This window comes from Pinus tabuliformis, chromosome 5_2, assembly GCF_031772625.1.
Source record: "Pinus tabuliformis cultivar Carrire ecotype Pingquan chromosome 5_2, CPIR1, whole genome shotgun sequence".
Taxonomy (NCBI): Eukaryota; Viridiplantae; Streptophyta; class Pinopsida; order Pinales; family Pinaceae; genus Pinus; species Pinus tabuliformis.
This window is the reverse complement of record NC_142306.1, coordinates 774,250,119-774,275,767: the sequence shown is the minus strand read 5'-3', so window position 1 is coordinate 774,275,767 and position 25,649 is coordinate 774,250,119.

Sequence of the window (25,649 nt, the reverse complement as noted above, 5' to 3'; positions counted from 1 at the left end):
CTTCCTAACATGAAGTATGGATTACTTATTTTCAAGGCAAGTCCCAGGGCTAAGTGTATTATTTATTTTGGGTCATATTTGTATAGTTCATTCCAAATTTAGGAAAATACAAAACAAAAGAATTCCAAAATTTTCACCTTCCAATGGGAAGTTATGAAAAAATTGCAACTCCCAAGAAATAATTACAATTCAATGGATATATGTGTCTAGCAGTACCTAGATGAAGGTGCTCTTGCTATAATTTTTGAGAAATATTTGATAATTATAACGAAAAGAAGCCCTCTAGGCCATCTTAGAGAAGGAGTCATTTGTGTTTTGTGATATGTTTTTTGTGGAATATTCCTTATATTTGTATTGTCATCTCAACTATTATAATTCTATATCATGCATGGAATATTCATATGTTAGATTATGGTTTTTTGTTTAATTGTTTTTCCAATATTATTATTTTAAGTTCATAAATAAAAGATTATAAATGAATTTTTGTTTGTGACTAATTGGTTCACCTATATTATTGATTATTTTTTATTTTATGCTTTTCTCTAATAGCTAAGTGTTTTGGAAGTTCAAATACAAGTTTATGATTTATTTTTTATTTTTTCAGTTAGTCTATTCCTAACTAGGATATATTAGATAGTTTTCTTTCAAAACATAGATTAGCTTCATACTACACATGAATCGATTTGCAAGATCCCCACCCGTGTTCTACATATTCCATCATCACCCAAAATCATTTGTGTAATGGATGTTAGGTTAGGATTTGGATGGGTCTCATATTCGAAGTGATGTGAGGTCTAATTGGAATTTTACACCAAGAACTATAATTATCTTGTGAAGGACACTTTGCCTATATCAGCAACTCCACAAACATTCATACAAGCATGTTCGCAGTTCAACAAAAAAATCTTACTGATGTCCTAAACAAATATGTTTCCTTAAACTTATGCATTTCCCACTCAATCCATAGAGCTTCATATTTCACAAAAGGTAAATTTATCCATTGAACAAGTTCTATAGGTATGTCTTTGTAAGTCACTCACCATACTATAAAGGTCTCATACTTGATATGATTAGTTTGGTTAGTCTAAAAATATAAATCATGGTCCACTTATGCATTTAATAAAATCATTATGTTCTAGCATCTTAATATCAATCTCTCTTTACATAAGAAGTCTCACCCAAGGGGAATTTCCAAAATGTAACATAGTGTAATGCCATGACAAATGAAGGATGTAACCATGATAATATTTACACTACAACCATTTCCCCTATTTTGTTATCAATTAACTTATCATACTAACATAATTATGTTCATTTCAACATATGTTACTATTAATAGAAAGTAAACACCATTCATATAAAAGAAATGTGTAAACAATATTTTAAAATAAGATATTAGTCCACTTTCATTCAAAAGATAATATTAACTTAAAAACATAATTTGGAAAACATAACCTATAATACTTAAATCAATCCCAAAAGCTAATTCCTAAAAACTCTATTAACATACATTCAAACTATCGGCTTACTCCAAAGTCTTTACATTTTATAATCACCATCCTTAATCAAACTTACATAAATTCAAAATACCTTCAATTATTTCAACTATTAGCTAACCAATAAATAATATTTACTCTTTATCATCGATTCCCTTCTAACATACACAAATCACATTAAATTCTCCACCCATTATTTTTTGTGTACTAAATAAATACATTTTTCATGTGACATCTTGATCGACATAACACCATAACATTTTTTAATCAAAATGAAACGACCAACAATTGTGTCCACAAGTATAAAATTTTACAAACTTGCCATAACCTATACAAACATTCATTTGAATATGAGTCACGCCCATCTGGCGAATGCTTTGCCTGCCAGAATAAACATTATTATTATAAATGAGTATTCTAATTATTTGATGCACATCAATTTGAACATGTCTTTTATCAACGAATAACAAATAGTCAATGCTAAATGTAAATTCCGTGCTTGAAATAAAATATAAATTGATGATAGCACTGAACTAAACATAGATGTTATACTTAACAAATATATTTCTAAATATGCTAAAATAACATTGCAAAAGTAAACATGTGACATAATGACATATTTATGTTCAAAGATTAAGATCAAATGCTCGCCTTATGATAACATTAACTAAATTTGTATTGACACCACAATATTGTTTTAACAAAATAATGTAGAGAAGCAAAAATAAAAAATCTCTCTAAAATATGATCAATGTATTATCAAAGTACATCATAGAGTTTCTATACTCTAGACAAGAGTATTTACCAATATAAGTTATCTAGAGAAATTTTAGCACCATAACAATAAGTTAAAATCCTCACTCACATTCTTCTTATCGAATCACCCAATAGATTGGCATAATCGAACCATAAACCATTTATGGTTTTCCTATTCCATATTGGAAACTATGAATAATTAATTGTCCCACTATTATTACTTGACATTAATTTCCTCCCATTGCTTTGCATTCATTGTATACTATTAGTCAATATTTATTACCTATTATTTTCAACATTTATTCCCTATCACTGCTCTGAATTTATTGAGATCACTACCTTTTTACAAAACTCAAAGGTGTATTACATTCATGTCCCAACATTATCCAACCTGTCTTATCTCTTTCTAGAACCTAACGGAGAATGCACCGAGCAATTAGTAAACTACTAAGGGTCGTAAGGGCCATAGAGTCATGTATCACTACTTAAATTTACATATACTCACCAATTTCATCAGTGCATTCACAACATTATGCAATGTTTCACCTTTCTTTAGTATAACCTTTCCATGCTCTATGATGCCCTAAATGAAATGGTAGTAGATATCAATATGTTTTGTCTTTGAATGAAATGTAGTGTTCCTTAACCCTTGAAAATTGAAATACAACAAAGTATATAGAGAAAATAATTGCAAAACAACCAAAAGAAAACAACAATAAGAATATTAAATATGTAATAACACCCTCATATATTGATAATGAAAAGGAAAACAATGTTCAATTTCCCTTTGAGGTGCGGTGGACTTTCACTTAGGAAATCTCCAAATGCACATCAAAAGACAGCCATTTCATAGTCTCCTATCTCTTTGAATAAATTTTTCATAGCTAAATGCCTAGCTACTTGTGGCCTTATAATTGATGGGTACCAACTACATAGTGGACCTTATAAAGTGGTCACTTTTACATTAAATAACTATCCAATATTATCCAATAGGACTTATCCAAAGAGGATAGTCACATAAAACAATTAACTAACGCCTATGCAACCTAAAATAGGGAGGTTAGCGTAGAACACTAGATTTCCCTTCCCCTTTGAAAGAGACACTATTCTTAAGGATAAATATGTGGAAATTAATGCAAAATCACGGTCAGTTCCCATGTAGAATTTTTAGGTTGTCTATATTTCCACTAGATCAATACTTCACCAATTGTGCTCTACTAAAAACACTCTCTAGTATTGAAAACTATTTGTAATTGATGCCAAATGGAGTCCTATTCATAAAACTTCGGGAAGTCATTTTCCAACTTACACTTCAATCCCATAACATTATTTAGCCAATAATAATGAAATATTTGATGGATCTTGTAGTTGGATGCAAAATTTAGTTTGTAGGTGACTTTTCGAATGCATTTGACGATCTCCCTAGGTCCATATAGCTTGGGTTGTTTGAGTGATGTTTTTTCATAATATTGAAGGTGAAGAAACTGCTTACTCCTTGTTGCAAAGTAATTTAAAAAATGATGCTATTTTTTCTTGTTTCTTTAATATATTTTGAGTTAACCAAATTGTCTTAAAGGATGGAAAAAATGGCTTCTCTAGTGCAAAGTGTGTGATCCTTGCTTGAACATTGGAATTTCTTGGTAAATATGAAGTGAATGGAAATGGTTATTTTCCATAAGAATGTTCATATGGGATAATTGTAATAGATCCATCGTAATACTTATTATAGCACCATTCCACAAAGTTAGTTCATTATGCCAATTTATCTGATTTTTTTGAGGTAAAGCATCTCAAACATATTTGTAGGAACTTGTTAACCACTTCCTTTTGATCGTTTTTTTACGAGAGATATGGAATGATTATTTTTAGTTGGGTACCCAATATTTTAACAAATACTACCAAAATTTGGTAATGGATGAAGGGTCCCATTTTGAGACAATGGAAGTGCGCATGCCATGTAACTTAAAATTTTCATACGGCAAGAGTGGGAGATGGAGGAGAGGGTGAATGGATGTGGTAGGGTACAAAAGTAAGGATATTTAGCATCATGGTTAACTACCACCATGATCACATATTTATTTCTTCCCCATAGAGGTCCCACTATAAAATCCATAACACCTTGGATGTGGGCATGCCATGTAACTTAAAATTTTGATAAGGCAATACATGGGAAATGGAGGAAGGGGTGAACGGATGTGGTAGGGTAGAAAAGTAAGGATAATTAGCATCATGGTTAACTACCACCATGATCACATATTTATTTCTTTCCCATAGGGGTCCCATTATAAAATCCATAACACCTTTGGTCCATATGTTTGTTGGGATTGGTAGCAAGTTGCAATTCCTATGGTACCTTCACTTCCCGCATTTTATTTCTTTGGAAAGTTCCAAAGATTGGTTTTAATGCCCTCCCAATCGAACTAGAAATTAGTTCATTCATATTTTTTATGAAATCCAAGGTGACTTGTTATAAGTGATGAATGGAATTCCTCAAAGACTATTTGTTCTAAGGAAGAATTATTTACCAGACCATATCACAACATATATACCTTCCATGTATACCCCTTAGGAGGGTTAGAATATTCAAGAAGCATGTGGATGAGTTGAATGATAGTGTACTTTTCCAACTAATATTAACGAGCCTTCTCAAGCCAACCTAAAATGGGTAAAGATAACATGAAGATGAATTCCTTCTCCTCAAACTATTAGTATAAGGCATCAACTACAACATTTTCTTTACCCTTTGTAATGCCATATTGTAACCTTAGTATCTTGGTCACCCACTTATGCTTCTCTATTGAGGAAGAAAATTGTTGAAGAAAGTACTTTAGACTATGATGGTTAATCTTGATCTAGACATGATTCCTAATTATGTATGGTTGTGTTGTCGCCAGCAACAACCCCCCTTCTTATTTAGTTTTATCACTAATACTAAATAAGTGGGGGCCCTTATTAAAAAAAAATTAGTGCTTGTATTTCCTTCTTCAATAAAACTTACTATGATAAACTTAGTAGAATACCCTCGAAAAATCTAAAGAGGCTTAAATTTTATGATAAGATAGGATAAAATCACTCCTTAAGAAATGTGGCATCACAAAAAGGGTAATGGATGCCTCCCTACAAGCGAAATTCTAATATTGCGAAACCACGATGCAAAACTACACAATAAAAACATTCATTGCATCGCATGCCTCAAGCATCACTTACGCTAAAATACCTCAAACCACTGATATGCGATGGTGCATATCGCAAATCACATTTCGTAGAAAACACATTAACGAATGATTGTCATATGCTACGCTCCAACGATTCTGCGATATTGCAATTCCACGAGATTGTGATCTGGGATACTGTGAAGCAAATCACAAATTGCCTTATCGCAGATCTTTAGGGCTCGTTGTTCGAAAAAGATTTTTCCATAAACCGAGACCTGGTTATGCGTTTTAATGTTAATCATTGAGTTAGTTGGCAATCATTAATGAAATATTGTTTTGTTCTGATCGAAGAGCCATTTCACATAAGGTGGTATATTTTATATGTCTTCGGCATTTAAAGCTTTCCCGTCACCTTTTTCTTATCATTATTCTCACCTCATTTGTAAACTGCAGGAACGAAGAGCAAAAAATTATACAAAGCAGTGTTCAGGATATTATGGGAAAGAAGGGCAAAGCTCTGAGTTCTTAAGGCAAAGAAATGACGCCCTTGTTTGCAGACATCGCCTGTAACAAAGATGTTGGTATTACTACTTGGGAAGGCATGTACAATCTACTTGAGGAAGAAAATCCCCAAATGATGGAGATTACAGCTACTGCAGGCTCACATGCGTCTTCTGAGTTATCTATTACACAACTAGCTTGCTCGTTCTTGCATTGGATAGCAGCGAGGCCCAAAATTCTTCCATACACGGACATGGTTAAATGGGTACTAGACAGCGCTAACATGACAAACAAACAATTTAAGACTTAGAGTCGAGAACTCATGGAGTCATTATTTCCACAAAATTTAATCTTCATATCCTCTAACAAAAAGCGTGCAAGAGGCAAAAATCACAACGAGGAAGCCCGGATTGAGAAACGGAGGTAGTTTTTGATGCACGATTAGCACGCCTAGCTGGGAAAAACCCCTTCAAAAGGAAAGCCTCTAATTGTTCAGTCACTTGTAAACACGAAAGTTTGTAGGAAAGAACGCTAAAGGCAAAAAAAGCAAAACTTGAATTCTAAAACCAGTGGTATCTATTAGAGATATCCTCAAAGTGGTCATGTAAATATGTACAACATCTGCAGACAGGCTGGAGATAGAAGGCTCAACAAAAGGCAAAATCAATCAAAAGATTAACTAAGTTGAATTGGGATTCTTACTAGGCGTATCTAGTAAAACCACATAGCCAGTGCATGACTCTCAAATGTATCATCAATTCTGTCGAGAAAATGGCGCCAGCTCTTGCCGATTCCATTTTCGAATGACAGTTAAAGTTGGAAGTCGGCCAACCGACTCTCCTCAAGAAAATGTTGAACGCTTGCAATTTCAAGGAACAGATACACAAATAGTTAGTTGTCAGTTTTAGTTTTAGATTCAGTATTAGTGTTAATTTTGCTTTATTTTTGCTTGAAATTAGGACGGTCATTTAAACTGTATCCTACATTTTTTTAATAAATTATTTTTAGATTTTGTTAGTAGTATTTAAACCCTTCTCATGCATTTAGAGAAGGGTCCTGAAATTTTTCAAAAACTAGTCCTCGGAACATGCAATTTTGCACCCTCCGAGGAGGTTTTGGTGAATGAATGGAACAAGATTTATTGATATCTGCATTTAATATCTACTACTGATGTTTCACTTTTGTACTCTTAGTGGGTGTTGGATTAAGAAGAAATAAATCATTATTGCTTGAAGCTCATGAGTAGAACTAGTTATAAATGGTACTTTTATCTCTTAACTATTTCTGCCTTTGTGTTAAAGTGATATTCATGTTCAGTTGTTTATGTATTGATGCATGAATGCTTGAGTTATCATTTGGCACTTTTGTACGGTGATAGCTATTTATTTATACTTAATATATGAGTAGCTCATTATGTGATATATTTTTTACAACTTTTTCGTCTAACTTTTTATACGAAGTGGTTTATCTCCATTGAATTCCTTTCTCATAACAGTTGAACGATCTTTATTACCAATTGTTATTTGAAATAATTTTAGCTCACATAATGGAAAGATTACATCCCAGGTTAGTTTAGAATTAGATATTTCTATTTAGTAGAATACAATTGCATGCTATTAGATTAGATTTAGAATAAAATCATTTCACTTAGGAACTTTTTAGGAAATATCAATTCTCAACACACACACACATATATTGGGAAACTGGTCCCATATCCCCAGTCAGACCCACTATACCAAACGGAGAAGGAGCTGCTAACCAAGGTCCGAACCGAGTGGGTATCCACCTTGTTGTAGATCTGATTTTCGGGACTTCAACATATTTGGCGCTAGAAGGAGGACCCGAACTGTGAATGGAAAGTAAGTCAAAATCTAAATACCATTCTGAGAGTAAATCGCCCTCAACATCTCCTCTAACTTTCTCATCTCACTTAAAATCTTTAAATCTAGAGCCAGAAGTCAAAAGAACAATAGCTGTTGCCACAAACCTTGACATTTTAGACGAGTCTACTATTGAACCTCCTGAAGATGAATCTTTGATCCATAAACTTCAGCGATTTTCTATATCACCTCAAAGATCTGATAAATCTCAAGGCAGTGTGACTTCGCAATATAACCTGGCTCATCCTCTCACTAGATTAAAGAGCGAAAAATTTGGTGTTCAGCCAAGCACGTTACCTCTACCTACAAGGAAGAGAGCAAGGAAATCACCTAAAGGATCCGATAGTGAGACTCTTTCGTCATCATCATCCATCTCAACCTCTCCACTGCGAAGTCAACCATCCACCCCTCCACTTTAGATTATTGTCCACCAGTCCACCGGAACTTCCACATCTCCTTCTCAATCATCTGGAATCATAATATCCTCATCTTCCCAACTGTAGGGATCATCTTCTGTGCTTTCTTCTGTTAGTAGTTCAGTGATGGCCTAATCTCCATGGAATAACCCAGGGGTAGTCTTAATGCCTACGCCCTTGAGTCAGATACCGGCCCATCCTAAAAAATGGTTGCTTAAGTTTAATCCTGAAGCAGGCATGCTAGCTGAAGAACATATAAATAACTTTATGTTATCCATAAATCTCAATGGAGTCACCAATGAAGATGCTGTCATCCGAATTTTTCCTTATACTCTGCAAGGAGCAGCCGGATCATGGTATTTCTCATTATCATCTAGATCTATCACTAGTTGGGATATCTTCCAAGAACTAACTAAGTACAGTGATGACAGGTCTATGGTGACACTGATCAACGATCTGTCTAACCTTAGGGCTGAGTCAAAAGAACCTATCAAAGATTTTAATTCACGTTTCAATAAACTGTTAAATAAAATTCCTACTGCTTCCAAGCCCAGCGAAGAAGTGCGAAATGAATGGTACATCTCTTCTTTACCATCAAACATAGCAATCTTCATTGATAGAGCTAAAAAAACAACTTTAGCTCACAATATGAAGGAAGTAATAGTGGTAGAGAAACGTATCATAGCTTTAGAAAAGAAAAATGCGATAGATGAACAAAAATCCAAGAAGGTCAGTTTTAAGGAAGACCCCAAGAAAAAACAATTGAAAGATCCGTTCGATTTAGAAGGATTGCATAAAGTTTTGAAAACCATGTCTAACGAAATGGTTGACATTAAGAAACAAGTGGCAGAAACTTCTTCTAAAAAGCTGCATAAGCCTTATATAAGAAACCCTTCGACCGATTCAAAGCCGTCAAATGCTATCACAAGTGGTGAATTAGAAGAAGAAGAAGAGGAGATTTCTACTGAAGAACCCATTGATGAAGAAGAAGTTGTAGAGGTACAAGGTATGTGGGATTTCATCCTCCCAGATGAAGAGGATCAAGAGGCATCGCCGGTTAGTACTCGAAGTAGAAATCACCTTGATCCTCCTCACCTACTGCTAAGCCAAAGAGCACAAGCTCAATGCCTAAGGATAAAGTCACAGCCAAGAAAACAACACCTAAAGCGACTCAAACAAGCCCAGTCCAAACAGATTCATCAACTCCATAAAAAATGTTGATCGTTTCGGATGAAATGGAGTATAATATTGTAGAAGACATGACGAAGACTAGGGCTAACATCACATTTTATGAATTGAGAAAGTTAAAACAACAGCAAAAGGTACTTTTCAAAGAATTAAATGCTATACTAGTTGCACCTCTACCCGCCGCTGTAATCTTCCAAGCTTCCCATGAAATGGGAAGACCTCCAACTAATTCGATTAACAAAGTTGATCCAAATGCTATCGCTTTAATTGGAGGAAGGTCGAGATATCGTACTCCCCCATTTCTTCTTACTTATGAAGTTTTCAACAAAAATTTGCATAATTGTTTAGTGGATTCTGGAGCTTCATCTAATATTTTACCAAAGTCAATATGTGCAAAGTTGAATGTTCAACCGCTAAAATCTGCTGTGCGCATAGTTCAGCTAGATCGATCACAAGTTGAAGTGATCGGTGAATTAAATCAGGTTACCATAAGGCAGTCATCTAATCCAAACGTATGTCAAGTTATCGACATTTTAGTTGCAGATATCCCAGAATTTTATGGCTTAATTCTTAGCAGAGATTGGTCAGAAAAACTTCATGGATACTTTGCATCTGATTGGTCGCACAAGTGGCTCCCTTACAATGGTAAACCAAATCAGATAAAGGTTGAGCGAGAAAGACATCAGAAATACATAGTAATAGAACTGGGAAGTAGAAAATGAACCAGTAGCATACAACAATAATATTATTGGCAGCTACTTTGTTGATTCTTTCTTAGGAAATTTTAATGCTCATACTTCACCTTACTTAGAACATTCTGTTTTGTTTCAAGTAGAATTTTTTTCTCAAACAGATAGTTCTAAATGTATTAATTTTATAGATAGTCCTGTAAATAAATCTTTATTTTGGAAGTTATTTTTTGATGGTTCTAAGTCTAATGAAGGAGCAGGAGCAGGATGCATGTTAATCAGTCCAGAGGGAAACAAAACTATGATAACTTGTAGACTCGAGTTTGATTGCATCAATAATACCGCAGAATACGAGGCTTTAGTCCAAGGATTATACAAAGCAATCAGATTAGACATCAAATATCTACAAGTTTTCGAAGATTTTGAAATTGTAATCAGAAATGTACGCAATAATATACATTGTTTATCAGGTCATTTAAAGCAATACCAATCATTAGTTCAAGATCTGACTGAACACTTTATAGCATTCAATATTTCATCAATTCCCAGACTCAATAATGCTAGTGCACACCTCTTAGCTAACATAGCTTCCAAGCTCATTCCCTCAGAAGACTATAGCCCTGATCGATTTTCAATCGAATTAATCTTTAGACCCTCGATTCCTGATAACATTACCAATTGGAGGATTTTCAACGATGATCCTGATATTGTAAGCTTCCTCACATCTGAAGGATCTTACACCAATCAGATAATTGATGAGGACCAACATGACAGAAAATTACAACAAGATAGCACTAATAATGCTATGCCAAAGTTAGTAGTCAAGTTAGAAGACCTTTATGATTTGAAAGAACAATTCAAAAGATCTACCAATTCAAAACTGCAAAGTTCAACTTTGAACTATGAATTAGTAAATTTAGGAACGAATACCAAACCACAGAATATCAACCTAGGCCTTGCCCTAGTTCCTGAAGAAAAATTAGCGTATGTTCGTCTTTTGAAACAATACAAAAGTGTCTTTGTTTGGAACTATGATGAACTCAAAACTTATGACACTTCTATGATCCAACATACTATCCCAATGATAAACGATGAAAAACCTGTCCAACAAAAGCTAAGAAAGATCCATCCCAATCTAGAAAATTAGATCAAATCTGAACTCAATAAGTTATTGAAAGCCAAAATCATTTTTCCCATTCGACATTCTAAATGGGTTTCCAATATGGTTCCCGTTAGAAAGAAGAACAGAGATATTAGAATTTGCATTGACTTTCGAAATCTTAACAAAGCCTGTCAAAAAGATAATTTTCCTTTTCTTCCCATGGAGCAAATATTGTAGACAGTTGCAGGATCATAATTAATGTCCTTCTTAAATGGTTTCTCTGGCTACAACCAAGTGTTGGTCCATCCCGATGATCAATTAAAAACCACGTTTAGAACCAAATGGGGCACTTATGCATATCAAAAGATGCCTTTTGGTTTGATCAACACTGGTGCCACATTTCAAAGAGCCATGGACATCGCATTTAAGGGATTAGTTAAAAAATCAGTGGTAATCTACTTGGATGATATAACCGTATATTCCAAGAAATGAGGCAATCATCTTAGAGATTTAAAATAGATCTTCCAACGTTGTCAAAGGTATGGAATTTTACTTAACCCAAAAAAATCCTTTTTTGCATTAAGTGAAGGAAAACTTCTTGGATTCATAGTGTTAAAATCTTGAGTTCATATTGATCCTGATAGAATCAAGGAGATTCCCGAAATACCCCTACCTCACAACAAGAAAGCTATGCAATCTTTCCTTGGCCAGATTAATTTTGTAAAGAGACTTGTTCCAGATTTTTCAAGGATTGTATGTCCCTTACAAGCAATGATTAAAAAGAATTCAATCTTCAAATGGTGCCAAGACGAATATGAGGCATTCAATCTAATCAAACAAGCAATTGTTAACGCTCCATCTTTAGCAACAATTTTTTTTTTCGATCCTTTTATTTTATATACATTTGCCTCTGATAAATCATATGCTGCAATACTCACTCAAGCAAATAAAGACAAGGAAGAAGTCCTAATTGATTTTTTCAGTTCAAATCTACAGGGGGTGAGTTAAATTATTAAGACGTAGAGAAACAAGTTTATGTTGTTTTCAAAGCGATTAAATATTTCAGACCCTTTCTGCTTAAAACCCATACAAAAATCATAGTACTATTTCCAGCGGTAAGAAATCTCTTAGTACAGAAAGATGTGGGTGAGAAAAGAGCCAATTGGGTTACTGCCTTACAAGAATATGACGTAGAAATAAAACCATCAAGTATTGTAAAAGGTCAAGGCTTTTATGTTGGCTAGAGCATCGCTTATTTTCGAAATACCATCTGCGGAGATACAAACGTATGAGGCAAGCATAAATGATGTTGAATCATTATACGCTGATATCATATTTTATCTAAAGAATGGATATGCTCCTCCAAACCTCGATTACACCAAGAAAAGAGCTCTAAGGTTGAAGGCTAAACAATATTAGCTCGTGAACAATGTTATTTTTAGAATGAATTATGATTTTGTTCTCCTTAGATGTCTTGAGAAATCTGAAGCTGAAAAAGTCTTGCAGGAACTCCACGATGGACCAATAGGTGGACATTATGCTAGAGACGCTATTGCACACAAAATCCTCCACACAGGCTATTACTAGCCCACACTATTCAAAGACTCGCATAGCTACGTAAGGAAATGTCAAGTTTGTCAAACTGCTGCCAGGAGACAAAAGAAACCATCATTGCCGCTGCAATGAGTCAACATTGAGCAGCTTTTTGATCAATGGGGATTGGAAATAATAGGTGAGATCATTCCTCACTCTTCTGAACAACATAGGTATATCCCTACAACAACAGATTATTTCACTAAAAGGGTAGAAGCAGTTCCTCTCAAGATAGTTAATGCCGAACACATCATCGAGTTCATAGATCAGTTTATAATCACCAGGTTTGGTTTACCTTTTGCTTTGATGTTTGATAATGCATTGTATTTTTTTGGCAATGTTATGACTGAATTTGCACTCAAAAGAGGTTTCAAGCTTAAATACTCTACCAATTATTACCCACAGGGGAATGGGTTAGCTGAATCTACAAATAAAAACTTAATCAGAATCATTAAGCGAACCATTGATCAAAATCACAAAAATTGGCATAAGTCTTTCATATAAGCTTTATGGTAACGCAGAAAGCCTCCATTGGCACTTCTCCCTTTAATTTAGTTTATGGGAAAGAAGTGGTTCTTCCAGCTCATCTAGCAATTCCCTCTTTGGCCTTAATTCAATATATTGATGAAGCACCGGCTTCTTCCTTACAACTAAAGTAGCTGGAAATAATTAAGCTAGAAGAGCAACGAGAACATGCCAGAATAACTCATGCTTATCACCAAGCATTAGTAAAAGCTTCTTTTGATTCAAACATGATATCCAGAAAGGACTTTCAGATGGGAGATCTAGTCTTAAAATGGGACAAGGCTCATGACGAAAAAGGGAAACATATGAAATGTCAACGAATGTGGCTTGGCCCTTTCCAAATTGCAGAAGTCATAGGTCCATCTACTTTTATGTTACAGGATTTAACAGGAAAAAGAGAGTCTTTACCTGTTAACAGACAGATCCTCAAAAAATATTTTCCATAGGAGATTGTTGGAAATAATACTGAGAGGGGGGGTGAATCAGTATTATCAAGTTCTTTTTAATAAATCTTCCTTATTTATACTTTGAATTATTCTTGTATGTCAGTACCATAAAACAATGAGCATCAACAAGAAAAACAGATAGTCACATCAAGGAACACCAGGTATAAGGTGGAAACCCAATGTGGGTGAAAACCACCTGCTGCAATATGTCTCTATCTTCTTTCAATTAGAAACTCCTTTTACAATGATTTTTTACTGGTGCAGTACTTTACCAGTACGCAGGCTGCAACCTGCAGAGAGCTACAACTCTCTCTCGTTTTTCCAGTCTCTCCTGGAAGGGAGCTACAACCCCCTACTTCTTTTCTTGCAAGGATCACTTTTCATAAATTTTCAAACTGGATCCAAGAATATCAAATAATCATCAAGTACATGCAAATTACCCAAACTCCAAGAATTACCCAACTTCTTAGAATGCTGTAAACAGAAAGATAGTACCATAAATATAAATACAGAACTCTGCAGCAATAAATAGAAGATGATCAACAAATGTTTTAGGACAGATATGCAATTTTTCTTTATCTAGACTGCGTGGCTTCGCACTTCACCTTCTGCGTCTCTGCGTATCCCCGCAGAGAGCACTCCACGGCACCGCGTACCCACACACTGTTTCTTCAATCACGCCGCGTACTACTACTATGGCCACGCACCCTCAGATGCTATCGCGCCACGTATCTACACACCTGCGGCTTCTCTAGCGCCACGTACTTTCACTGTGCCTCCGCACCTGAACCTCTGCCACGCCGCGTACCTTTACTGTTCTTCTGCACCCAAACCTCTATCGCGCTGCGTACCCACGCACTGTTTCTTCTTCTGTTGTGCATACCCACGCACTGCGCCTTCTTCTGCTGTGCGTACCCCCGCACTTGCACCGTTAATCACTTGTGAACCTCTGATTAGGGCCGAATTAGCAGTCCACCAGTGTGCCACAGATAGTCAGATGCCCAGATCTGATCATGCGCCCGAGAGATCACACTTCATAGATTCACTTTCAACTTCCCTTTTATATAGATCAAGCTTTTAAACCGATAACCCAATATTTCAGATCTTAAGATATACAATTTGCAAAGATGCATTAGCCAAGTGATCTCCTTCTCTATTTATAGTCAAGCCCTTATTCACACCATGGGACAAAACCATCAATAACCAATACAAGGGATCCAAACCGGGGCTAAATTAGATCCTATACCACGGGCCAAAACCATAGAATCAAGAATGGCGGGCTAAATACCACGGGCCAAACATAAGAAACCCCACGTGAGCGCACTTCTCTGCCTTGAAGTGAGTGAACTGGGGGTCCGCACCTGATGAACGGGTAACCTGCGGGTATGTACGCACTTTATCTATGATATTCCTGCGGGTCCGCAGCTTTTGTACGGTGTACCTGCGTACCTCTTATTTTCCAACATATTTTGAGAGCCTGAATAGAGCATTGCCACTTAAGAAAGTTATTGCCACTTAAGAGAGTTGCCATCAAGTACAACACCTGTAACATAGAGCCATACCAGAATCATAATGCCAACAATCTCCCCCTTTGGACTTGATGGCAACTTCAAGATCTTCAACGTCATTCTCCCCCTTTGACATCAAGGGCAAAGGGTTATGCTCCCCCTAAGAACATGCTCCCCCTGACTATAAACCAGATCTGCAAAGAAGAACCATAATCCACCAAACACCATAAATGACCATGAAAGAGATAGAGACATATTGCAGCAATATTCAGACCAACATCCATGATCTCCTTCTGCACTTCCTCCATAATGCCAACAATGCATTATATGCTCCATTCGATCTTCGACCAATCCGCAACCCAGCACATGTACGCATATACCCCAGATGAACCTTGCGTACAACCAACAATCAGAAGAGATTCAACAACATGATGATGCATCAACAACCCCCAGCTTTTGCCTGAGGTATTCAAAAGTCTCCCTGGGCAATGGTTTGGTGAGTATATCAACAACTTGTTCCTTAGAAGGAACATACTCCAACTTGACCTTTTGTTCAAGCACTTGTTCTCGGAGAAAGTGATACTTGATTGGTATGTGCTTGGTCTTTGAATGCATGACTGGGTTCTTTGAAATGCTGATTGCACTTGTATTATCACATAAGATGGAGATAGGTGGTGTACAAGTGATTTGAAAATCCTGCAAGGTCTGCACCATCCAAAGGAGTTGAGTACAGCAAGATGCAGCAGCAACATATTCCGCTTCACCTGTAGACAAGGCAATCGAACTCTGTTTCTTGCTGAACCAAGATACTAATCTGGAACCCATAAAGAATGCACCACCACTTGTGCCCTTCCTGTCATCCACGCTTCCGACCCAATCTGCATCTGTATAAGCATGAAGTGTGAGATCTGTATCTCTAGGATACCATAAGCCATAGTTTTGAGTTCCTTGAAGATATTTGAAGATTCTCTTTACTGCCTAAAGATGAGTTTCCTTTGGATTTGCCTGAAATCTTCCAGCTATTCCTACTGCATGCATTATGTCTGGTCGGGTACTCGTCAAATAAAGTAGACTTCCAATCATAGATCTGTAGGTTGGTTGATGCACTGCTGCTGATTCATCATTTGCACTGAGGCTACATCCTATGACCATGGGTGTACATACTGGTTTTGCATCTTCCATGCCATATTTCTTCAAAATCTGCTTGAGATACTTGGTTTGAGACAAAAAGATCGCTCCTTCTTTTTGTTGGATTTGCAAACCAAGAAAATATGTCAGTTCTCCTAGCAAGGACATTTCAAATTCTTTCTGCATTACCAAGGCAAAGCTTTGACTCATAGCTTCTTCATTGCTGCCAAAAATAATGTCATCTACATACACAACAAGTATTAGCAATTTGTCGTTTTCAACTTTTATATAAAGATTTCTATCTGCTGATCCTTTTGAAAAACCTTGTTGATGAAGATATTTGTCCAAACGATAGTACCAAGCCCTTGGAGCTTGTTTGAGACCATAGAGAGCCTTTTTCAATCTGCATACAAGATTTGGATCATTTCCAAGAATGAAACCATTTGGCTGCTCAATGTATACTTCTTCTTCGAAGTCTCCATTCAGAAAGGTTGATTTCACGTCCATTTGAAATACTTTGAAGTTTTGAACTTGAGAGAGCAAGGAACATTCGCATGGCCTCAAGTCTTGGAACAGGAGCAAAAGTTTCTTCAAAATCTATTCCTTCTTGCTGCGCATACCCTTTACAAACAAGTCTGGCCTCGTTTCTAATTACTTCTCCATTTTCATTCAATTTATTTTTGAGGACCCATTTCGTCCCTATAAAATTCTTATCCTTTGGTCTAGGAACTAACTCCCAAGTGTTGTTCTTTTCGATCTGCTCAAGTTCTTCATCCATTGCTTTGACCCAACATTCATCTTTGCATGCCTCTTTCACATTTTTTGGTTCAGTGGAAGAGAGTAATGCCAAATAGCTTGAAGCTTCTGCAATTGTTCTTCTTGTTTGTACACCTGCTTCTTTCTGCCCCAAAATCTGAGATTCTGGACGATTCTTCTGAACATATCTGGATGGAGTCTTCTCTTCTATCCTTATCTGCTCCTATGGTTCTTCTTGAGGTTCTTCTTCTTCATCATTCTGTCTTTGAGGGTAGTCTTCATCTTCTTCGATATCTTCATGATTTACTTGCCTAGGAATGTATCCCTTCTCATCAACCACTACATCAATGCTGTCAACAATTCTTCCAAGTCTTTTATTGTAGCACTTGTATGCTTTGCTGTGTGGAGAATAACCAAGAAGAATGCCTTCATCTGCTCTAGATTCAAGTTTGCCAAGTTGCTCATCAGTATTCTTAATATAGCATTTGCTCCCAAAGATTTTGAAGTGCTTTACCGAAGGAGTCTCACCATACCAGAGCTCATGAGGGGTTTGAGTGTTGTTCACCCGGACATTTGTTTTGTTGAGAATAACAACCGCAGCATATGCTGCTTCACCCCAGAAAGTTGTGGGAGTTCCAGACTCATCAATCATAACACGAGCCATTTGTTGGACTGTTCTGTTCATTCTCTCCACCACTCCATTTTGCTGAGGAGTTCTAGCTGTAGAGAATTCTCTTCTTATCCCATGTTCTTCACAGAAATCGAAAAATTCATTTGAGGTAAACTCCCCACCTCTGTCGGATCTGAGGCACTTAATTTTGTATCCTAATTCATTTTCAACCAAGGCTTTAAAGGATTTGAATTTTTCGAATGCTTCATCTTTGTGCTTCATAAGTCCTAACCAGACAAACCTGGAGAAATCGTCAATAAATAATATCAAGTATTCTTCTCCTCGAGGTGTCCTTTTCCTGAATGGACCACATACATCTATATGTACTAGCTCAAGAGGCATGCTAGCTGATCCTTCCTTCTCCAGAAAGTTAGTTCTGGTTTGCTTTCCAAACTGACATGATTTGCATATGGTGTTGTCTGAAATTTTGATATCTGGAAGACCGCAAACTGCCTGATATTTGCATGCTTTCCTTACTTGTGAAAAGCTTAGATGCCCCAACCTCCGGTGCCATAACAAGTGTTCATCATCCTTGCTTAGATAGCATTGTTGTTCTTCTTCTTCAAATATGTATAGATTATTTGGAGTTCTTTCACCTTTGATCACTGTTTTACCTGTATCAAGATCACGAACAAGACATCCATTTGATCTAAATATCACCTCGGTTCCTTGATCACACATCTGGCTGACACTCAGAAGATTATGCTTCAATCCATCAACATACAAAACATTTCCAGCTTTGACCTTTTCTTTTAACTGAGCAGTGCCTTTTCCTTTTATAGCTGCAGGAGTATCATTTCCAAAAGAAACTTTCTTTCCCTCTTCTAAAGCAGAATATGATTCAAGTTTTTCTTTATCACCTGTCATATGCTTCGAACATCCACTGTCAATGTACCATAGATTTTCCTGTCCCTTTGCATAAAATGCTATCCCACATCTTTCTGTTTGTGGTGGTTCCTTTATTCTCCATGTTTTGGTGCTTGAGGCTTGTTCCTTTGTCTGCTAAAACCTGCTCCTGCATTCAGAATCTTCTTGACCAAAGTTATTGAAAATAGAACATTCAACTTCATTTTCAAGAGCCAAAAAGTTGTTATGGGTCCTTTTTGTAATCCCGGTCATACTTCTTTGTTTTTTAGCTTCTCTAGTCATGATTGTTTTATATGCAACACATTGAGTTGCTTTGTGACCAAAGTTATGGCAAGAGAAACATTGTCCATTGAAGAAACTTCTGCGGTTATCAAATCTACCGGCCAAATGATTGTAATTTCTATCCATTCTTGAACCAAATTGAGAAGATTTTACCTGTGGCTGGTTGTAGCTTTTGTTCACCCTTAAGACGGATTGCCCGTGATAGTCTTTGTTTGCAATTCGTCCCTGCTTTACCTGGTGATCTCCATGGTGCTTTTGCTCATTCCTTGCTGCATCAAGATAACTTCTTGAGGTGGATGCTTGAGAAGTTTCTCCATTATAGCCCAGACCTGTCTTGTTTAGAGGAGAACGTTGTACATTGATGATCTTATCCAGAGTTTCAGATCCTTTGACAAACTTAAGATTAATAGCCTTTGTTTTCTCAATCTCGTTTCTAAGACCAAAAATTTCACCTTCTAACTTTTCAAGATATTTTTCTTTTTCATCAATTTGAAGTTGTAGGGTATAAATGATCCTATTCTTTTCTTCTATACATGTCTTGAGTCTAGAAATTTCTTCATAAAAGCTATCCACATCTATAGCATCCATGTAATCATCATCTTCAAATGCCATTAAACGTTTATAGTCATTACCTCGTTCATCTTCATCCCTATCTGATAGACCATCACTATCTTCATGAGTGTAGTAGCTTTTCTTATTTGCATTCTGTTTCTTGTTCCATCTAGCAGGTTCCTTTCCTTTGTCAATCTTATCCTTATGAGGACATTTCGCAGCATAATGACCTACTCTTCCACAAGCAAAACATTTAAAAGGTAACTTACCTCTGAACCTTCCAGTACCTCGTTGAAGATTTCTGACAAAATTTGATTCTTCTTCTTCTTCTGGCACGTGAATTGCTTCATAGTAGTCTCCTTTGCCTGAAGCCTTGAAAGCAGCTTCTCTTCTGTCTGATGGACCTCCCTTTCTCATTTCATAAGCAGTTAGAATTCCGTGTAGCTGAGACATAGTAAGAGTTCGTAGATTTTCCTTTTTTTCTATTGCAGACACTTTAGATTCAAATTTGGGCGATAATGATCTTAGAAGTTTTTCAACCACAATAGCCTCTTTTATTTCTTCACCCAAGTTTTTCATGCAATTAACAATTTCGTCTACCCGAAGGAAATAGTTAGCCACACTTTCATCATTATACATTCTGAGATTCTCATACTGAATCCTGAGGGTTTGAAGTTTAGCACGCTTTACCTGTTCATCTCCTTCGTAGCTCATGACAATCTTGTCCCATATTTCTTTTGCGGATTTATATTGCATAACCTTCACGAATTCTGTTTGAGATAAGCATCCCAGCAGAGTATTGACTGCTTTATCATTTGTTTCATATTTCTTCTTTTCGGCCGGATCTGTAGGAGTAGCTGAAGGAAAAGTGTAGCTTGTATCTATGATATCCCAAACTTCTGTACTAAGAGATTGAAGATAGGCAGTAACTCTTGCCTTCCAATAATTGAAGTTTTTCCCATCAAAAATTGGTGGCCTGATTGATGCTTCCCTCTCGTAGTTGCTCATGATGAGTGATCTTCCTTCAAGCGATCAAGCTTCTCTGAAGGACCTGCTCTGATACCAATTGTTGGAAATAATACTGAGAGGGGGGGTGAATCAGTATTATCAAGTTCTTTTTAATAAATCTTCCTTATTTATACTTTGAATTATTCTTGTATGTCAGTACCATAAAACAATGAGCATCAACAAGAAAAACAGATAGTCACATCAACGAACACCAGATATAAGGTGGAAACCCAATGTGGGTGAAAACCACTTGCTGCAATATGTCTCTATCTTCTTTCAATTAGAAACTCCTTTTACAATGATTTTGTATTGGTGCAGTCCTTTACCAGTACGCAGGCTGCAACCTGCAGAGAGCTACAACTCTCTCTCGTTTCTCCTGTCTCTCCTGGAAGGGAGCTACAACCCCCTACTTCTTTTCTTTCAAGGACCACTTTTCATAAATTTTCAAACTGGATCTAAGAATATCAAATAATCATCAAGTACATGCAAATTACCCAAACTCCAAGAATTACCCAACTTCTCAGAATGCTGTAAACAGAAAGATAGTACCAGAAATATAAACCCATAACTCTGCAGCAATAAATAGAAGATGATCAACAAATGTTTTAGGACAGATACTCAATTTTTCTTTATCTGGACTACGTGGCTTCGCACTTCATCTTCTACGTCTCTGCGTATCCTTTCAGAGAGCCTTCCACTGCACTGCGTACCCACGCACTGTTTCTTCAATCACGCCGCGTACTACTACTGTGGCCACACACCCTCAGATGTTATTGCGCCGCGTATCTACGCACCTGCGGCTTCTGTAGCGCCGCGTACTTTCACTGTGCCTCCGCACTTGAACCTCTGCCACACTGTGTACCTTTACTATTCTTCCACACCCAAACCTCTATTGCGCTGCGTACCCACGCACTGTTTCATCTTCTGCTGTGCGTACCCACGCACTGCGCCTTCTTCTGCTGTGCGTACCCCCGCACTTGCACCATTAATGACCTGCGAACCTCTGATTAGGGCCGAATTGGCAGTCCACTAGTGTGCCACAGATAGTCAGATGCCCAGATCTGATCATGCGCTCAAGAGATCACACTTCATAGATTCACTTTCAACTTCCCTTTTATATAGATCAAGCTTTTAAACTGATAACCCAATATTTTAGATCTTAAGATATACAATTTGCAAAGATGCATTGGCCAAGTGATCTCCTTCTCTATTTATAGTCAAGCCCTTATTCACACCATGGGACAAAACCATCAATAACCAATACAAGGGATCCAAACCGGGGTTAAATTAGATCCTATACCACGGGCCAAAACCATAGAATCAAGAACGGCGGGCTAAATACCACGGGCCAAACATAAGAAACCCCATGTGAGCGCGCTTCTCTGCCTTGAAGTGAGTGAACTGGGGGTTCGCACCTGATGAACGGGTAACTTGCGGGTATGTACGCACTTTATCCATGATATTCCTGCGGGTCCGCAGCTTTTGTATGGTGTACCTGCGTACCTCTTATTTTCCAACATATTTTGAAAGCGTGAACAGAGCATTGCCACTTAAGAGAGTTATTGCCACTTAAGAGAGTTGCCATCAAGTACAACACCTGTAACATAGAGCCATACCAGAATCATAATGCCAACAATCTCCCTTCTTCTATTTTTGTAGATTAGTTTTTCTTTATTTTCATAATAAAACCAGTTGTAAATGGTTACATTTGGAATTCACGAAAAAGACAAGTATTCTCTTTTAGATATATATATATATATATATATATATATATATATATATATTTATTTATTTATTTATTTATTTTTCGCTTGTATAAAGAGAATTATTTTAGAAAATTGATCACTATTATTGAAAGATACAATTAAAGGCTCTAGGCCTAGAAGTGATACTAGTTTCAGCCTTATAAATTTTGATAAATTGCGACCTTTAGTGGGAAATTGTTTTATATCAGTCCAATGAAAGGTTTCAATAACAAAATGAAGATTCTTTGTAGAAAAGATCTTTCCAAAAACTCTACCATTGTCGTCCAGAGCTATCTTAAGGAAACAATGACTTCCTCCCCACCCAAGGAATTACAACTTTCAGGGAATAATCCAATGATACACTTCAACTTAAAGAGTAAGAGGTCTCATCACGAGCCGACTTATCATGATCATAGATATTATAGCTTGCTGACTTTGCCAATACTCCATACCACAATAGGGAAATGACTCAAGATTGTTGCAATCAAAAGACAAGGGGTCTCATCACGAGCCAGCTTCTTCAGCAAAGTTATAAATCAAGTCAATGGCACTGTCATAAATTGCCTACCAAACCAAGACATTGTTCTTTAAGGGTTAAAAGAAAATGAAAGTAATAAGTGTGGATATGGATTTCTCTTTGAAAATTGTATATTTCTCCAATTAGGATACAGGATCATTGTTGGGTAACACTTAATCTTGTCGAGGTTATAAACGCTTGTTGGCAGAAGAGGCTCTACCTACAACAAATGAGCATATTTAAAAATGATTTATAGAGAAGGTTTTGTTTTTATCTTTATAAACCAAGTAGTGACTAATGTAGATACAATGACTAGCTTAAGGAAGTAAACAATGAAAGTTAAATATAGAAGAAATGAAATATCATTGACAGATGAAAGCATGATGTACTTTGTCCTTCTATAATAAAGTTCAATTTTCTGGAAATTTTCTGTTTTGGAAGCTTAGAAAATTCAAAAGAAAAGCAGAGATAACTGGTTCTTCCAAGTGAATCACCAATTTTTGTGGCCAGCAACAACCCCCTTTCTTATTTAGTTTTATCACTAATACTAAATAAGTGGGGGCCCTTATTAAAAAAAAATTAGTGCTTGTATTTCCTTTTTCAATAAAACTTGCTATCATAAACTTAGGAGAATACCCTAAAAAAATCTAAAAAGGCTTAAGTTTTATGATAAGATAGGATAAAATAACTCCTTAAGAAACGTTGCATCACAAAAAGGGTAATTGATGCCTCCCTACAAGTGTAATTCTAAGATTGCGAAATCTCGATGTGAAGCTACGCACTAAAAACATTCATCACATCGCATGCCTCAAGCATCACTTACGCTAAAATAGCTCAAACCACCGATATGTGATGGCGCATATCGCAAATCGCATTTCGCAGAAAACACATTAACGAATGATTGTCATATGCTACGCTCCAACGATTCTACAATATTGCGATCCTACGAGATTGCGATCCCGCGATATTGCAATCTAGTGATATTGCAATTCCACGAGATTACAATATGCGATATTGCAAAGCAAATCGCAAATCGCCTTATCGCAGATCTTTAGGGCTCGTTGTTTGAAAAAGCTTTTTCCATAAACCAAGACCTGTTATGCGCTTTAATGTTAATCAATGAGTTAGTTGGCAATCATTAATGAAATATGGTTTTTTTCTGATCGAAGAGCCATTTCACGTAAGGTGGTATATTTTATATGCCATTTCTCGTCACCTTTTTCTTATCATTATTCTCACCTCATTTGTAAACTGCAGGAACGAAGAGCAGAAAGTTATACAAAGCAGTATTCTGGATATTATGGGAAAGAAGGGCAAAGCTCCGAGTTCTGAAGAAAAAGAAATGACGCCCTTGTATACAGACACCGCCTGTAACAAATATGCTAGTATTACTACTTGGGAAGGCATGTACAGTCTACTGGAGGAAGAAAATACCAAATTGATGGAGATTACAGCTACTGCAGGCTCACATGGGTCTTCTGAGGTGTCTATTACAGAGCGAGCTTGCTCGTTCTTGCATCGGATAGCAGTGAGGCTGAAAATTATTCCATACACGGACATAGTTAAATGGGTTCTAGACAGCGCTAACATCACAAACAAAAAATTTAAGACTCAGGGTCGAGAACTCACAGAGTCGTTATTTCCACAAAATTTAAGCTTTATATCCTCTAACAAAAAGCGCGCGAGAGGCGAAAATCACACCAAGGAAGCCTGGATTGAGAAATGGAGGCAGTTTCTGATGCGCGATTAGCACACCTAGCTAGTAAAAACCCCTTGAAAAGGAAAGCCTCTAATTGCTCAGTCACCTGTAAACTCGAACGTTTGTAGGAATGAACGGTAAAGGCAAAAAAAGAAAAACTTGAATTCGAAAACCAGTGGTATCTATCAGATATATCCTCAAAGTGGTCATGTAAATATGTACAACATCTGCAGACAGGCTAGAGATAGAAGGCTCAATAAAAGGCAGAATCAATCAAAAGATTAACTAAGTTTATTTGGGATTCTTACTAGGCATATCTAGTAGAACCACACAGCCAGTGCATGACTCTCAAATGTATCATCAATTCTGCCGAGAAAATGGCGCCATCTCTTGTCGATTCCGTTTTCGCAGGATAGTTAAAGTCGAAAGTTGGCCAACCGACTCTCCTCAAGCAAATGCTAAACGCTTGCGATTTCAAGGAATAGATACACAAATAGTTATTTGTTAGTTTTAGTTTTAGATGCAATATTAGTGTTAATTTTGCTTTATTTTGGCCTGAAATGAGGACAATCATTTAAACTGTATCCTACATTTTTGTAATAAATTATTTTTAGATTTAGTTAGTAGTATTTAAACCCTTCTCATGCATTTAGAGAAGGGTCCTTAAATTTGTCAAAAACTTTTCCTCAGAAAATGCACTTTTGCACCCTCTGAGGAGGTTTTGATGAATGAATGGAACACGATTATTGATATCTGCATTTAATATCTACTATTGATGTTGCACTTTTGTACTCTTAGTGGATGTTGGATTAAGAAGAGATAAATCATTATTGCTTGAAGCTCATGAGTAGAACTAGTTATAAATTTTACTTTTATCTCTTAACTATTTCTGCCTTTGTGTTAAAGTGATATTCATATTCATTTGTTTATGTATTGATGCGTGAATTCTTGAGTTATCATTTGGCACTTCTGTATGGTGATAGCTATTTATTTATGCTTAATATATGAGTAGCTTATTATGCGATATGTTTTTTACAATTGTTTTGTCTAACTTTTTATATGAAATGGTTTATCTCCATTGAATTCTTTTCTCATAACAGTTGAATGATATTTATTACCAATTGTTATTTGAAATCATTTTATATCGCATAACGGAAAGATTACATCCCG